The sequence below is a fragment of the Neopsephotus bourkii genome, unplaced genomic scaffold, assembly GCF_033783945.1.
Source record: "Neopsephotus bourkii isolate Nb327-2 ecotype Australia unplaced genomic scaffold, CSIRO-AGI_Nbou_v1 NB_1625, whole genome shotgun sequence".
Classification (NCBI taxonomy): domain Eukaryota; kingdom Metazoa; phylum Chordata; class Aves; order Psittaciformes; family Psittacidae; genus Neopsephotus; species Neopsephotus bourkii.
The window spans coordinates 9,253-25,695 of record NW_026902100.1 but is presented as its reverse complement, the minus strand read 5'-3'; the positions used below and the strand labels follow the sequence as shown (position 1 = coordinate 25,695).

The window sequence follows — 16,443 nt, the reverse complement described above, 5'->3', positions numbered from 1 at the left end:
ACAAACACATCAGGACCATGTTGGTTCTGTCTGGACCAAGCAGGTGAGTAGGTGGCTGAAATGTGGTGGTAGTGACAAACACCCAAGCTTTCCCCAGAGAGGAAGCCTGCAGGTGTTCTTCTGAATTCAGATGGCGTCATCCAGCTCCATTGCCATAGACCATTCAGCCTAAAGCAGCAGTGATGGATTGCTTTTGCCTACTCACAATGAAAAATCAAATGCACAGAGGTAGGAATCTCTGGTTAATTTGTTGGCCTGCCCAGAAGTGTTACACTCTTAGTACTCCCAGTTCACATCTCCATTTCCTGACAAGGAGATCTGCTTCTCTGTCAGCTTGATTCATTTGGATGTCTCTGGTGAGCTTAAATAATTCATGACAATAAAAGTTTATTTTTATGCTGTCTCAGAATCGTAATGAGGGTTTGCAGAAGCTGGCAAGATGCAGCTGCAGCCTTTGCATGGATGATGTATTCTTATCATTAGCAGGTCAGAGGCCAGACAGCCAGCAAAAGCAAGGGCTTCTTGCACATTCCTGTGTTGCAGAGCGTCTGTTCTGATCTCCAAGCATGAGGCCTCCTTCTCCCCAGCCAAGCTTAGGGCATGGCCTGCTGTGGCTATTCACTACCTGCCCTGCGGGCAGAGGCACTGGTGGAAAATGCACAAGAGAATCAAGCGTCTTGTTTTCTATCTGCATTTAACTGTGTTTCCGTGTCAAGATGTTTGATGTCAGCAAGCCTGAGAGCGAAACCGGGGACCTCCTAAACTAACATGATAAAAATGTACAGCTTTAACTGAATCAGCCAAGCTGTGAAACCCACTGTCTGAATTTTGGGAGGGCTGATCCTGTAGCCCTTTGGTGCCTGGCAGCTGGTTCCAGGGGCCAGGAACCACAGAGGGATCCAAAGATCAAACACCCTGCTTAGTGACAGTGGCCTTTTGGCAGCAAAGAACTTGGGTTTGAGTCATCATCATGCTTTCAGTAGACCGCTAAACATGGTAGGAGTGATCCTATGGCATTTATTGAAATAAAACTTGCAGTGAAGCAATTGGGAGCTCTAGCTATGCATCTTTAGGCTGTGATACACAACATTATCAGTCTGAATGGGAAATGCTCCACGATCCCTTTGCTATGCACTCCTATACAGCCACCTTTCTCATTACCTGTATACTCAGGAAAGCAGATAGTCAGTGGAGTTTTCTTAATTTTCTCCTCAAATATGTCCTTCTTGTTTAGAAAGAGGATGATAGATGTGTCTGTGAACCATTTGTTGTTGCAGATGCTATCAAAAAGCTTCAGTGATTCATGCATCCAGTTCTGCAATAGAAAGGAGAGATCACATCAGGCCAAAGATAGCGACTCAGGGATGTTAAACATGTAGGAAAATCTTAAACAACTAAATTAAGGAGGGGGGGAAAAAAAGGAAAAGCTACGATATACATAATAACTTGATGCATACATACAGCTCAACATATACATATTCAATCCCTATAACATTTGACTTACAGTTAGTAACTTAAGGGCATTTGACTATACAGAGCTGTTCTGATTTTACATAGTATATAATTTACAGGATCCCAGCCCATAGAAATCATCATGCACCATGCATGGATGGGGAATTATTTTTGCCCTTTGATCGGATTTATATGTTGGTATAGTTCATGCAGATTTTCTACAGTGTTTTCATTAACTACTTAAACATGTTTTTTCACTATCTATCTTGAGTGTGTGTGGCATACAACTGGTTGGATACATTAACCAAGGACTGATAGACCCTTGAATTAATTTAGAGTTGGAAGCAGACATCAAAGTGACATAATTTTGGAAATGACCTTGCCGTGACCTTTGCCAGGTTTTGTTATTTTGTTTAGTGGTTTTGTGCTTTTTACTTTTTCCATCTTTTTTAGTTCTCTTGGAAGGTGGCTCAACAGAAAGTGTCTCAGTGAGAGCAAAAAAAGTGAAAAAGGAAGAGGAAATAGTATAAAAGGGAAAAACATCACGTAGGGCATTTAAGAACAGCCAGACTAGAAGTCAGGCAGCTACCACTGATGCTAACTCATGCCTCTACAAGAACATCAGCTACTCACCAGCAGAAGAGCCACACATTCAACTGCATACACAGTGAGAAGTCAGCTTTTTAGTTATAGGTCATGCAAAAAAAAGACACAGGAAATGGGAGAGAGATGAGGAACAGAAAAAACAGACCAGTTAGAGAGTTGCAAAGTCTGCCATATGGTTTTATGGTGGTGGAAAGAGCTCACGGCAAAGTCAACCAAGTGTCATATTCCCTGTTGCTTTCAACTCTGCTTTTCTTTTATTTTTGCTGTTTTTTCTCAGTTCAAGACAAGCTTCATACCTGCCAATTTGGTTGGTCTCTCAAATGCTCATTTTTTGGCCTTTGTTTGGCTAGATAAGGTCAGACGGCTGAGGAAAGGCTGTGAAGGTGTTGAGGCTGGCGATGTTGGGTGCGCAAGGCCGATGCCGGAGCACGCATGCTGGTCACGTGGCCATCTCTCAGCCGGGAGCCAGGGAGTGGAGAGAGCAGGCATGGTGAGGACGAAGCACACCCAAGAGTCAGGGAGTTATCAAAAGCAAAGCGTGGTACAGACCAGATGGGTTCCTCAGCTTTTCCCAGTAGCATTCTCCTTTGGACAGCACTCCCCAAACCCGCTAGTGCACATATGGGACTGGTTACATCAACCATCAGAGAGATGCTGGAGAGGACAGGGTGGCACGGCCTTGTCGCTGGAGGTTTTTTTGGGGTGGGTGGAGCATGTTTCCCCTCACTGGATTTGGAAATTCAGGATGCTGCAGGAGACAGACAGTGGTTTTCACCCCTCTCCCACTCTGTTTCATGCCTGCGCTGGCAGCATGGTTGAGCCCAGCACTGTATTGATTAACACTTTACTTTTCATTGATATACTTTAGCTGCTGCTGAATGCATTAGGTAAATGTGGCTCTGTGGTTGAAGGAAACATCTGATCTGACCCAGAGCGAAACAGGACACGTGCAATTTGCTGTACCGTGCACCACACGCTTTGCTACCAGGCTTGAAATGACCAAGCATCTCCCCACTGACACACAGAGAAGATGCGATCACGTACAAATAGAAAAATGCAGTTATTTATTTGTTCTCAGTTGCAAGATGCTGCTTATCTGGATCATCCCATGTCTGTGTGTTGGTTTTTACTAACCCATTTTGTACTGGCTGGTGTGAGAGCCCCAGAGCAATGCTGCTCTTTCCTACTTGTGGTGTCAGAATTGTAACCATGTAGGAACATGCAAAAGTTTTGTTCTTGTAAGAGATCTTTGGCTACTCAAAGCCTTTGGGAAGAGAGAAAAAAGTGAAGGGCGATCAGTGGAACAGACATCAAATGCAATTAACTGTTTTTTAAGCAGGGTTACTCACAGAACATTTTAAAGCACATTTTTATCACGCTTTCTGATTTAAAATAGAAGCATGGAGAAACACATGATCACTGCTCATGGGTTAAACCATAGCTCATGTGCAGCAGCCATCATCCTGGAGGTCACCGTACTTACCACACTGCACCCCACCAGCCCTGCACCAGGCTGCACAGCCCACTTCCCAACTGCTGGGAAGCACCACAGGTGACATTTGATTCCTTCTATAGGTGTTTATAGGAGACCTCCAACAGCTCAAGCAGACCCTGGCTGAGAGCAAGGATAGAGAAACAGTCTCTGGGTACCACATCAAAAGGACAGGCTGCTGCTAAAGGAGAAGTGAGAAGCCCTCAAATAATCCCCCTCCTACTGATAAATCCAGAGTGAAAGAGCCTTTTAGTCACCTAAAGCTTCCCCAGGGCCCCTCTCAGGAGCACCTATGCTGCTGTGATGGGGTAGATACGCCTGATCTGCTAGGAGGCATTAAAAATTACACTTCTCATAGTTTTATATGAAATGATATAAATTATTTCACCTGCTTTTGGGCCTATTATGCTGCTTTTCCTTACTTTATGTTGGGTCTATCATTAAGGGAAGGGCTCTTGAAACACTGGCTTCTTAATGTCATTTCCTATTTCAAAATCAGTATTTTAAATCCTTATGCCTACAAATATCCCCAAAGGAAAGCAGCCCCACCAGCCACATTAGAGGACTAACCATTAAAAGCCCAGTTAACTTTTCCTGTGCAGAATAAGAATTGCTTATCACCGAGTTCAGATGTCACTGCACAATTGTGTTCCCATCACTGATGTGAAGGTCAGGTAGCTTTCTGCTGAGCGTGAGGGAGAAAGGATACTGCAGTCAAGACTCTGCCCAGACAGAAACACACTCATAAAACCCATCCTTTTTTCACCAGAGCAGGGGAGGAGACTTGGTTATTTGTGCCACACACAGTTGATTCAAACTTTTTTGTTCTCCTTGGTGATTAAGTGCTAACTAGCACGCAAACTATAAGGGCATTGATGGCTATCCTAAGCACAGAAACTCCATATCCACCCTCCTGCTTATATTGCCTAAGATGTCCAAACCACTTTCACTGGCTTTGTCACTCCTAAGGCAATTTCTAAGTGCTATAATTCAGTTTTCCTTGCTCATTGACAGTGGAGAGAGCACGCTAACCAGGTCATGCAATGAAATATTAGCCAACAGACCAAGGGTCACTATCACAGCACCTTCAACCTATCCCATGCTCAGCAATGGGGACATGAACAATACTTGCATGTCTTGGCTAGATGTGGATGACATAAATAGCTCAGTTTCAGAGGCATAAATGTGCAGCATGAACACCTCCCTCTTTTGCCATGACTCCTTTGAATTTGTGAGGAAAAAAACAAAGAGGATAGTCTCAGTTCCTGTGATAGGACCCATGCCATTGCTGTCTTTTTTTAAATTCCATTAGGAATTCCAGTTAGAAGGAACAATGCAAATCTACCTTTGTTAATTGCCTTCTCCAGTTTTACTGATTATGATTGCTGTCCCTCTCTCCTCCCAGATTACAGGTCTGAGGCTTTTCTTCCTGTAATCTCAGTTTACAAAACATGAAGGTAAGTCACAAATGAGACAAAATAGCTTTGTTATGCAAAGACATCATAGTCCATGGAGTTGTTCAGGAGAGGAACCGTGTTAGCAGGGAGGAAACAGAATGCTTAGGGATTCAGCTGGGAGAGGGCCAGAGCCTGGGGATTTTCCACCTGTGCTGGGGATATAATAGGGCAGATAAGATCCAACCCCATCATTTTTCCTGTTTGGATTGGACTTGCTCAGGGTTGTTTATCTGGGTTAGGTAGGGGCATCCTGCAGGCGCAGTGGTGCTGATGCTGAATCTTTTCCCTGTTTGCACCGAGTGTGTAAGTGAACAGCAGCTGCCTCTGCCCTCCTGTTGCTCAGCATCCCTAGAAAAGCTTTGTGAAAAGGGATTGAAATAGCAAGCAAATGTCAGTGCTGTGCCAAAGCAGTGCAAGTCTGCTTTCCTGGTGCAAAAGGAAAGTTGGAGATGTATAAATCCCAGTTTTCTGCAGCAGGGTACTTCAGGGGGGAGTCTGAGCTGGCACCCTGCCTGTCATCAGAGTGGTGCTGGGTGGCAGTCACCGGCAGAACTCAGCTTCCCCAGGAGAGATTCTGTAACCTCCACCTCAGGAGCTGAGTTCAGGTTGATATTTAAAAATGGCATTGGCATTCGGGCCCTTCCATCTTGTGTTCTGCGGCTTTGAATCACAGCTCTGGCACCCAAAGGTGACCAGTATTAAAGGATACTTTTGGCTTCACCGTTTGGGTGTCACAGCCCAAGTTATACCTACCATTCACCTTGCTCCCTGCTCATACCACAGCTTAGCTCCCTGCCTCCTGGGTCTGCCCTCTCTCTGTGTATTCTTCTTTATCTCCTGGGTGTGTTTCTCCTGCTCAGCTGCAGAGCTCTATGGTATTGAGCTAATGGCTGGGTTTTCCAAATCATGTCAGGAGATTTTAGTTCCTTCCCAGTAAATCCTACAGGACTGAGCATCCCTGAGCATGAGGTCAGAGGGAGGTGACAACTGAGGATTATAAATAAATGGACATAAGAGGATGTAGGGTGTCTCAGTCAGTCTGGAGTCATGACGTTAATATAAGCATGAATTCTGGGTTCAATACAACTCAAACAACCAGGTGACTTCATCAGTTTACTAGAGCTCATAAACCTGGCTCAAAGAGTCTAGAAACCACAGCCCCCCCTCCCCCAGCCTTTTTGGGACAAGGCAACTGATACCTAACAGCAATCTTTCCCTTGATTCCTTCTTCATCAACAGCTTTCTGCAAGCCTGACATCTTCATCAGCAGGAGAATAAAGAGTCCCAGAGAGATAGGCAGGAGTGAGCCTTCCATGCTGCCACAAGACTGGGCATAGATAAAATCATTAACAAGTCTGAGTATGGCCTCCAATTCCTTTTTAGTTAGATAAAGGCTACTAGGTGCTTGCCACAGTCATTGTTAGTCCCAAAAGCATGCAACACTAAGTGAATGGCCAAACTACACTAATTAGTCTTCTTACATCCTTTCTGTGTATTTAATTTACTTGTATTAATTACACTCTAATACCAGGGAGCACGCGGGTCACAGTATCACAGTATCACAGTATGTTAGAGATTGGAAGGGACCTCAAAAGATCATCTAGTCCAATCCCCCTGCTGGAGCAGGAACACCTAGATAAGGTTACACAGGAACGTGTCCAGGCGGGTTTTGAATGTCTCCAAAGAAGGAGATTCCACAACCTCCCTGGGCAGCCTGTTCCAGTGTTCCGTCACCCTCACTGAGAAGAAGTTTCTTCTCAGGTTTAAGTGGAACCTCTTGTGCTCCAATTTGTACCCATTACCCCTTGTCCTTTCATTGTTTGCCACTGAGAAGAGCCTGGCTCCATCCTCATGACACTCCCCCTTTATATATTTATATACACTAATAAGGTCACCCCTCAATCTCCTCTTCTCCAAACTATAGAGACCCAGCTCCCTCAGTCTTTCCTCATAAGGGAGATGCTCCACTCCCTTAATCATCTTAGTTGCCCTGCGCTGGACTCTCTCCAGCAGGTCCCTGTCCTTTTTAAACTGAGGGGCCCAGAACTGGACACAATATTCCAGATGAGGTCTCACCAGGGCAGAGTAGAGGGGAAGGAGGACCTCTCTCGACCTACTAACCACCCCCCTTCTAATACAACCCAGGATGCCATTGGCCTTCTTGGCCACAAGGGCACAGTGTCGGCTCATGGTCACCCTGTCGTCCACCAGGACCCCCAGGTCCCTCTCCCCTACACTGCTCTCTAACAGGTCGTTCCCCAACCTATACTGGAACCTGGGGTTGTTCCTGCCCAGATGCAGGACTCTACACTTTCCCTTGTTATATTTCATCAAGTTATTCCCCGCCCAACTCTCCAGCCTGTCCAGGTCTCTCTGGATGGCAGCACAGCCTTCTGGCGTGTCGGCCACTCCTCCCAGCTTAGTGTCATCAGCAAACTTGCTGATAGTACACTCAATTCCCTCATCTAAATCGTTGATGAATATATTAAATAATACTGGTCCCAGTACCGACCCTTGAGGCACTCCACTAGATACAGGCCTCCAACTAGACTCCGCCCCATAGACTACAACTCTCTGGCTTCTCTCCTTCAGCCAGTTCACAGTCCACCTCACTACCCGATCATCCAGACCACACTTCCTCAATTTAGCCACAAGGATGCTGTGGGAGACCGTGTCAAACGCTTTGCTGAAGTCAAGGTAGACCACATCCACCGCTCTACCATCATCCATCCACCGTGTTATTTCCTCATAAAAGGCTACGAGATTGGTCAAGCACGACTTCCCCTTGGTGAAGCCATGTTGACTGCCCCTCATAACCCTCTTATCCTTGATATGCCTTAAGATGGCACCAAGGACAAGGTGTTCCATCACTTTCCCAGGAATGGAGGTGAGGCTAACCGGTCTATAGTTACCCGGGTCCTCCTTCTTGCCCTTTTTGAAGACAGGAGTGACATTTGCTTTCCTCCAGTCCTCAGGCACCTCTCCCGTTTCCCAAGACTTGGTAAAGATGATGGAGAGCGGTCCAGCAATGACCTCAGCCAGTTCCCTCAGCACCCGCGGGTGCATCCCATCTGGACCCATGGATTTATGGATATCCAGATTGCTCAACTGGTCTTTAACCCATTCCTCATCGACTAAGGCAGACCGCTCCGTTGACCTATCTTCATCCGAGGTCTCAGCGGTACAGGGCTCTTCAGGACTGCCTCCGGCAGAGTAGACAGAGACAAAGAAGGCATTCAGTAACTCTGCCATCTCTGTATCTTCTGTCACCAGGGCACCCGTCCCGTTCATCAGCGGGCCTACATTGCCTCTGGTGTTAGTTTTACCTGCCATGTATTTGAAAAAGCTCTTTCTGCTGTCCTTGACCCCTCTCGCCAGCTTTAATTCCAAGGAGGCCTTAGCCATCCTAGCAGCTTTCCTACATCCTCTAGCAGCAGCCTTATATTCTTCCCAAGTGGCCAGCCCTTCTTTCCATGACCTGTAAACTCTCCTCTTCCACTTGAGCATACCGATCAATTCCCTATTTAGCCACGCACGTCTCCTGACCCTCTTCCTTGACTTCCTACGTGTCGGGATGCTCCAATCTTGAGCTCGGAAAAAGCAGTCCTTGAACGTCAACCAACTATCTTGGGCCCCTTTCCCTTCAAGCAGCCTAGCCCACGGGATTTCCCCTAGCAATCGCTTGAAGAGGCCAAAGTTTGCCCTGCTAAAGTCCAGGGTTGCGATTCTACTTGCTATTCTACTGACCCTACCACACAAGATCCTGAATTCTACCATCTCGTGGTCGCTGCAACCAAGGCAGCCCTCAACCTTCACTCCTTCAACCAGACCCTCCTTGTTAGTGAGGATGAGATCCAGCAGCACACCTCTCCTGGTTGGCTCATCCACCATTTGCATGAGGAAGTTATCATCCATACACTGGAGGAACCTCCTGGACTGCGGCTGGGTTGCCGAGTAGTCCTTCCAGCAAACATCAGGGAAGTTAAAATCCCCCACGACGACCACGGCCTGTGACTGTGAGGCCACTCTCAGCTGCCTGTAGAAGGCCTCGTCAACTTCCTCACCCTGATCCGGTGGCCTGTAACAGACCCCCACAACAGTATCGCCCCTGCCAGCCTGCCCCTTAATTCTCACCCACAGACTCTCGACTCGCTCATCATCTGTCCCCGGACAGAACTCAACACATTGTAGCTGCTCTCGCACATAAAGAGCAACCCCCCCACCCCGCCTGGCTGGCCTGTCTTTCCTGAGAAGGACATAGCCCTCCATGACTATATTCCAGTCATGTGAGCTGTCCCACCACGTCTCTGTAATTGCCACCAGGTCATAATCTCCTGACTTAACACAGGTTTCTAGCTCCTCCTGCTTATTTCCCATGCTGCGCGCATTGGCGTACAGACATTTCAGGGAGCGAGCTGAGCACACCGATTTCACCCTAGGATTACAGGAGGCCTCCCAGTCTTCATCAATTCCGGAGCACTGTCCCACTGAGGCAAGCCCAGCTACAACCCCATCCCCCTTCAAATCTAGTTTAAAGCTCTCCAAATGAGCCCTGCTAATTCGTGCCCCAGCATCCTTTTACCTCTGCGCGATAAACCTTTCCCATATGCCAATGTCCAGGCCGGTGCCCTATAAAACCAGCCGTTATCAAAGAATCCAAAGCCCTGCCTGGAACACCAGCCTCGAAGCCAATCATTTATGGATTATGGATCATTTATGGATTTATGGTCCTTGCTAGCTTTATTTCCAGATGGTATTTTGAGCCTAATGTCACAGTGGGAAGTTATAAGAGCTCTCCTGGATCAAGTTGCCTGAGGAATCAAACAGCTCCAGTCTCACTCTGTAGCCTGAAGAAATAGATTATATTCCTAGCCAAGTCTGTCTTGGGTGTGCATGGCCGTCCTGCACCTCTGCACCATGATGCAACTACTTCCTGAACATTTATTTTAAGAGCCCACTTCTATCTCCTTTTTCTGGATACAGGGTCCTGTTAACACCTTCTGAAAACACACAGGTCAGCTAGAAAGAAGAGATAAAACACTCAGCTTTACCAGTGCAAGGAAGCATTACCTGGGCATGCAGACTTGGTTTTGAAGAGTGTGGAGAAGGACACATCTCCCCAGGATTTCAGTTTCAAGGGAGCGTGACTGACAAAAGCACATTACTTCAGCACCCCAGTGAGCATTCAGTGATCTCTGAGTAGTTGCTGGCTATGCAATATTCCATAAAGAAATGTTTGGGCCTCCAAGACCTGGTTAGACTTACCGTGGTTTCATCTTCATGGAGCACCTGGTCATAGCCACTCAGCGCGACACAGAAAATGATCGCTGTGACGTCCTCAAAGCAGTGAATCCACTTCTTGCGTTCTGACCGCTGGCCCCCGACATCAAAGAGCCTACGGCACAGGAGAGGACCATCAGTGCCGGCTCTTTCTTAGTTACAAGGAAACTTTAGCATTCTTGGAATTTCATAGAATCATAGAATGGACCTTAAGAACATCTAGTTCCAACCCCCTGCCACTGGCAGGAACACCTTCCCATAGGCCAGGTTGCTCCAAGCCCTGTCCAACCCGGCCTTGAACACTGCCAGGGATGGAGCATACTGTCCATGGATGGCTCCAAACACAAATCAGCAGGCCTTTCACCACTGGCTTGGTATCCAAGGAGGACCAGGAGGAGTAGTTACAGCAAAGGATGTGGGGATCTGTGGGAGAACCTCAGCAGTGTGCTGTGTCCCAAATGGTCTGCAGAGGTGGAGACTGATTCTGTGATATGCTCTGAATACTGTTTGTGAGTGGCTTTCTGCCTTTATGCCCTCTTCTCTCTACTGGCTGGCATCATGAAGGTCAATAAAAAGCATGTGACTGACCCACTTTATAGAAAAGATTTGGCCAAATATTTTTACGAGGCTTGATCAGACTTGAGGGGGTCAATCTTGTCTTATATCTCTCAACAAAGAGGTGCCATTTGGGTTAGAAGAAGCTACCATGAGCTCCCATCTTAAAGGCAGTGATTTTCAAGACAGGGTCATAGTATTGGTCCTCCAAAATGCTGTGCCTTCTGCAGTGGGAGCCATCCATGCATTAACCAGCAGTTTAACAACTTCTCCTTTAAGAACCATGGGGAAACTGGGACAAATAGATGCACTGAAAATTTACTGTGCAGTTTTAGACTAACCTGAAGTGGAGGTTTTTAAATGTGAAGTGGGTTTCTACAATGCCAGTTGTTTTGACCCTGGTTCGGAGTATATCCTGCTCTGTGGGCTGATAGTCTGCAGCTCCGATTCGATCTAAGCTGTCTAGGTAACTAAGAGAAAAAGTGAAAAGAAAACAGATAAGAATAAGACACACATTAATCTTTGTTAATCTCAGATGAATACTTCTGCTTCCTATTAATCTTTTTCAATCTCGTTTTCATGGCTTAATGTATTGTTGTAAATCCTATTCTTACAAAAAACAAACCCCACTAACCTACTCATAAAATCCGATAGTGAACTGAAAGCAGGAAATTAAGTGTGCATGTGTTGTGAGCCCTGATTGCAATCTATGAAAATACACAGCTGTAATATTACTTGTTATTTTTATTCCCTGATGGATGAAGGTCCTAATCTGTCCATTGTGCTGGATTCTGTACACATACATTTTTCTGCAAGGGTTTATTCAGATAAGAGGTTGGAGCATATAGGTCTCGCTCCCAGGACAGGTTGAGTTACCTTTGGGAGATGCCTGTCTCTCTGCTGGGAAGGGAGGGAGACTTGTCATCTTGCTTCAAGGAGATGCCTTGCTTTCAGTCAGCTCAGATGAAGGGAGATGAATCTGCCTGATTGAGTCACTGCTTCAGTTCGTAACCCAGCATAGGGCTGGGACTGCAGGAGATGCAGCACTTGGACAAAATCCAGGAGCCTGATTAGATGGTAGTAATCTGGGAGTATAAATTGTTTTTTTGGGGGGGGGGAGGGTGGAGACTAGAGGGGAGATTTATCTTTCTAACACACTTGGATACTTTTAAAAATTTACCCTTATTCTGCTCTAGGTTTAAGATCTATGAATATCGGCAATGCCTCCATACACTGAAACTTTGGGTAGAAAGTACTGTCTTTCAGCATGAAATGCTTTTGTAGAGGAACCCAACAACTGTGCACGTATGACCACAATCCAACTTTTTATCCCCATTCAAGACAATTTTTCAAAACAACTCAGCCCAGATAAATATAATTTATAAAGAAAAGAAGAATTGGGATTACAATTTAATATGAATTATAAACACAAAGCTGCACCACACAGTAAAGTCTTTCTCATCACCATCGAGCTGCACACAGACACTCCAGTTCCTCTTAGAGGGGGTTTGATGTGCATTACAGGACCTAAATGCCTACTTCTAGCCCCAGGAGCATAAATCTAATGCACATGAGAGGCTTTCAACATACTGTGAACATAATAAAGCAGGTCTGTGCATGAGCAGTGGTCTTGCCCTTCAATCTCTGTGCTCCTGTCAGTGTGTATGTCACCCAAAGGGACAACAGGACAGGAGGTGACACACCGAGGTGCGTTTTTAACACAGTGTGGCTCTAGTCCTGATGAGTTAGTTACCCAATCACACCAACATGGTAGCAAGCACTTCCCCCTGTTCCTTGCCAAATCTTGGCCTGAACGTGATGACCTCTTTTGCTGCTGGAGATGCTTTCCCTGGTGCATCAGAAAGCAGGAAAAATCTTCCCATTTGTGTCCTGGAGGGAGTGCTCTGAGCCAGGGTTCTGGAGCTGGGTGCCTGGTGTGCTGGGGCTGTGCAATCTTCTACTCAAGAAAACTCATTGCCAGTGGCTTTCATGCCTACCATGCTAGCCGGGAAACACAGACAACCAAACTCTATGCTAAGGTGAAAATCAAACATCACCCTGCTCCCATCACGTATTTTGGCTGCCCATCACATTTATCATTAATTTTTGCTAAAGAATTGCAATAACCACATCACCCAGAGAAAAGTATTTAAGCTAAATGGGCTTATTTTTGTTTCAGGCATTTAAAGCTATTGTGGTTTTGTGACAGATGCTCCTTTAATAGCCTTATGATGGGCCCTGGATGGATGAATCTGGCTTCATTTGAAATCAGATCCTCCGCTGTGATGCTGAAGCCATGATCACTCATCTATTCATAACTGGTGTCAACTCCTGTTATATAAGAGGCAACTGTATTTCTTCACATGTCATTGCAGACCAAGGCAGCTCTGCAGTGCTGTTATTCAGAGATCCAGGCTCTCTGTCCTCATTTTCTCCATCTTCATTTTCTGCATTTTCCTATCATTCAGCTCTCTTCAATTTAACATTCCATATTAATTATTCTTGCCTTTGAGATCTTCCTTTAACGTTGGGAGTGCAGCAAATGAAGAAATCAACTGCAAACTGGTCAAAGGATTTGGCACCACAACAGCACAGTGATAGAGGAGTTTGTTACTGGAATTGCTGCCTTCAACCTGCGATGATGTGCTTGTGAACAGCAGCATCCTTTGAACCCCAGGCCATGTGCTAGGATATCAAGGGGTTCTCAGTCTCATGGCATGCACAGCCTACAGCTCTTCCACGTGTCATTCCCCTTGGCTGCCTGTCCTGGTTTTAGCAGTAGCAGTCATTTTTCTCTTTCTTGGTAGCTGGTGCAGTGCTGTGTTTTGACTTTCGGGCTGGGAACAGAGCTGATAAAAATGATGTTTTGGTTTGGCCAAGGACTTTGTGAGCCTCATGCTCTGCCAGGGAGGAGGGAAGCCAGGAGGAAGCAGAGACAGGACACCTGACCCAAACTGACCAAAGAAGTATTCCATACCACAGCACGTCATGCCCAGGATGTAACTGGGAGTGACCCGGAAGGGGCAGGGGACTGCAGGGTTGGAGGAGGTATCGGTCGGTGCTTGGTCGGGCTGGGGGGGCAAGTTATCGGTCGCCTGGTGATGAGGTGTTGTATTCTCTTCCCTTGTTATTTCCTTTATCATTACTATTATTGGTGGTAGCAGTAGTGATTTGTGTTATACCTTAGTTACTAAACTGTTCTTATCTCAACCCGTGGGAGTTGCATTCTTTCTGATTCTCCTCTCCGTCCCTCCAGGAGTAGGGGGAGGGCAAGAAAGGGGGGGGAGTGAGTGGACAAGCTGTCTGGTTGGAGTTAAACCACGACAGTTCTTTTTTGGCGCCCAACGTGGGGCACGAAGGGGTTGAGATAACGACAGATCTGACCGTCACAATGCTGATTTATTGGCTCTCAGAGTTGTTCCTCTTGATCTCACAGCTTCAGAATGTTGTAACTTACTTAGAGCCGGTATTTGCTGTGTTAGTGTTTATCAAGTGTGGGGCTTGGGCTAAGGTTCCTGTCTCACTGTACTTTATGGCAATGACTTGTAATACGGGTGGGCTCCAGCAGCAGGGCGGGACGGACGTGGCCGTGGACTGGTCCCTGGCCGTCCGGCTGCTCCTCACCGTCCTGGCCCTCGCCCTCGCCTCCGTCTGCGTGAGGCTCTGGGGAGCCGAGGGGGGGCGGCCCCGGGAGCCGGCGGCTGCTGAAGCGGCCCGGGAGAGCGGCCCCGGGGACCAAGCGGGAGCGGGACGGGAGGCCGCAAGGGGACGGCTGCCGGTGGAGGAGGTCGGGGCGGTCGAGGAGGCTGCCGAGCAGCGGGAGAAGGCGGCGGAGGAGCCGAGCCCCGCGGAGGAGCCGAGCCCCGCGGCCGAGCCCAGCCCCGCGACGGCCGAGAGCATTCCCCGGAAGCCGCCCGCCGAGCCCCAGGAGGATGCAGGAGACCCCGCAGCATTTCCCAGCAAGGCAGAGGAGGAAGAGCTGGACTCAGGAAAAGAGAAGCTGGTGGTGGGAGAGCCGGCAAGCACAGCAGCTACACCAGCCCCAGTGACAAGTACAGCAGCATCGCTTGAGAGTTCTGAAGGTTTTGGGTACCCTTGGGATCTGCCTGCTGACTGTGATGGTGTTCACCATGTTAGCACACACACAGAGTGTGTTTTACCCAACACCATTTTGTCTGATCCCAAAATTTAAGCAGAGTCCGGTTTGGGTCTTGTCTGGGTTTAGACAACAATACAGGAGGACCAAGAGGTTTTTCCCAAGGCTGGACAATCATGAGTGGCAGGGCATGTGGGACAGTATGGGCAAGTATCTAGTCCACTGGGCCCCTCCAGTGCTTTGGAAGCATTGGAGATGGAAGGACAGTGAATTATTTTGAGCCTGGTGGGCCCATGACCCTTAAGGCCATCAGAGCAGAGATGCAACATCGAGATGGACTCATGATCGAGGGGTGGACTTAGCAACGGACACTATTGCCCAGGTTATTCACAAGTGTGAACACTGCACACAGCCTCTCCTGCTCTGAAAGACTGTTACAAGAGATGGAGCCTGACATCATGGACCAGATGGACTCAGCAGCTTTATAGGGACTGGCCCATGCACTACGATGAGAGTGCACTTAGATAAGAGTGATGGTATATTGAAAATGTAGGATCTGAGCATGACGTGAATGGTATGGAATAAGGGGTGGATAATGTCCTGGTTTTAGCAGTAGCAGTCATTTTTCTCTTTCTTGGTAGCTGGTGCAGTGCTGTGTTTTGACTTTCAGGCTGGGAACAGAGCTGATAAAAATGATGTTTTGGTTTGGCCAAGGACTTTGTGAGCCTCATGCTCTGCCAAGGAGGAGGGAAGCCAGGAGGAAGCAGAGACAAGACACCTGACCCAAACTGACCAAAGAAGTATTCCATACCACAGCACGTCATGCCCAGGATGTAACTGGGAGTGACCCGGAAGGGGGAGGTGGACTGCAGGGTTGGAGGAGGTATCGGTCGGTGCTTTATCGGGCTGGGGGGGCAAGTTATTGGTCGCCTGGTGATGGGGTGTTGTATTCTCTTCCCTTGTTATTTCCTTTATCATTACTATTATTGGTGGTAGCAGTAGTGATTTGTGTTATACCTTGGTTACTAAACTGTTCTTATCTCGACCCGTGGGAGTTGCATTCTTTCTGATTCTCCTCTCCATCCCTCCAGGAGTAGGGGGAGGGCAAGAAAGGGGGGGAGTGAGTGAGTGAAAGCTGGTTGGGGTTAAACCACAACACTGCCTAACAACAAATTAGCTGCATACAACCTGGCTCTGAGGCTTAGAAAGCCTCACCTCCCTTTTGTCCATGGAGGTGATGCCTGTCTCCACCTGAGTTACCCTGGGATATCAGAGGTTTGGAGGAATTGATGCAGCCTCTCAGCCTCTCAACGGGGCAGGATGATAGCGACAGAGGGAGGACAGCTGAGAAGGATCCATCCCATCCACCCTCTCCTCCCTGACAGCACCCAGCTTCCAGACTCAGATGGGATATCTCCATAGGAACCTTGGCTGGGGAGCTTCTAACATCTATCTGGGTAAGGGCACTGCTTCCCAGTGCTTAACCTGTGCAACGACAGAGGAAT

General features: G+C 47.4%; 1 protein-coding gene across 1 annotated transcript in view; it reads right to left on the bottom strand.

The window, feature by feature from the left end:
* LOC133222923 (guanine nucleotide-binding protein G(o) subunit alpha-like) overlaps positions 1-11,306 on the bottom strand; it is a 30,461-nt gene extending 19,155 nt beyond the window's left edge. The window contains exons 1-2 of the mRNA XM_061373115.1: positions 11,184-11,306; positions 10,273-10,402 (exon numbers count right to left, since the gene is read on the bottom strand). The gene's annotated coding sequence lies outside the window, so the exon portion shown is untranslated. The remainder of the gene's footprint in view (positions 1-10,272; positions 10,403-11,183) is intronic.
* Positions 11,307-16,443: the final 5,137 nt, after the last annotated feature.